Consider the following 1614-nt stretch of genomic DNA (forward strand, 5'->3'; position numbering starts at 1 on the left):
CTCGAGTTGATAGGTGAGATCGCCTCTCTTGCTGACGATTTTGAAAGGTCCCACGTATCTAGGGGCAAGCTTCCCTTTGATACCGAAGCAGCGAGCACCTTTCATAGGAGAGACGCGGAGGTAAACATGATCTCCGATCTCGAAAGCCAAATCACGGTGCTTACTATCATAGTAGCTCTTCTGGCGGGATTGGGCTGCTTTGAGGTTATCTCAAATGACTTTGCACATTTCCTCTGCCTCTGTGATTAAGTCATTACCCAAAAGCTGACGCTCACCGGTTTCAGACCAGTTGAGAGGGGTACGGCACTTCCTGCCATACAGAATTTCAAATGGGGCCTTGCCCGAACATGCTTGAAAACTGTTGTTGTAGGAGAATTCAGCATAAGGAAGACAATCCTCCCACTTCATGCCGAAGGAGATCACAGAAGCCCGGAGCATATCTTCAAGAATATGGTTGGCACGCTCGACTTGACCGCTAGTTTGAGGATGGAAAGCTGTGCTGAAGCGGATGTTGGTGCCCATGGCCTTCTGAAAAGAATCCCAAAACTTGGAGGTAAAGATGCTTCCACGGTCTGAAGAGATCACCTGTGGAATACCGTGCAGAGAGACAATTCGAGAGGTATAGAGCTCAGCCAATTGATCTGCAGTGATAGACTCTTTGATAGGCAGAAAGTGAGCCACTTTAGTGAGTTTGTCGATGACAACGAATATAGCATCATTGCCACGTTTGGACTTTGGAAACCCAGTCACGAAGTCCATCTCAATATGGGCAAACTTCCATTCTGGAATGGCAAGAGGTTGGAGGAGACCAGCTGGCCTTTGGTGTTCTGCCTTCACTCTTCTGTAGACATCACACTCATTCACGAACTGAGCAATCTCGCGCTTCATTCGAGTCCACCAATAAGCCTGTTTGAGGTCCTGATACATCTTCGTGCTCCCAGGGTGGATGGAGAGGAGTGAATTGTGAGCCTCGTTCATGATAACTTTACGAAGATCACCTTTGGGCACAACAATACGATCCTCGAAGATGAGAGTATCCTTGTCATCAAGGCGGTAGCACTTGTACTTGGGTTGACTCTTGGCAATCCCAATCTTCACCTTCTTCACCATAGCATCAAGAAGTTGAGCTTGGCGAATCTGGTCTTCCAAGGTAGGAGAGACTTGAAGGTTGGCGAGGAAACCTTGAGGAACAACTTGCAGATTAAGTTTGCGGAAAGCTTCACAAAGCTCTGGTTGATAAGGCTTGAGAATAAGACTGTTGCAATAAGCCTTCCTGCTCAATGCGTCAGCAATCACATTGGCCTTGCCTGGAGTATACTCGATACTCGGATTATACTCTTGAATCATTTCGACCCATCGAGTTTGCCTGAGGTTGAGATTAGGCTGAGTGAAGATGTACTTGAGACTCTTGTGATCAGTGAAAATGTCCACTTTTCTTCCCAATAAGAGATGTCTCCAAGTCAAAAGAGCATGCACAACTGCCGCCAACTCGAGATCATGAGTGGGGTAGTTCTTCTCATTGGGCTTCAACTGGCGAGAGGTATAAGCCACAACTTTCTTCTCTTGCATCAACACTGCGCCGAGACCTTGGAGAGAGGCATCGCAAAAGATCTC

The sequence above is a fragment of the Triticum urartu genome, chromosome 3A (genome assembly GCF_056163025.1).
Source record: "Triticum urartu cultivar PI428250 chromosome 3A, HENAU_Tu73, whole genome shotgun sequence".
Taxonomy (NCBI): domain Eukaryota; kingdom Viridiplantae; phylum Streptophyta; class Magnoliopsida; order Poales; family Poaceae; genus Triticum; species Triticum urartu.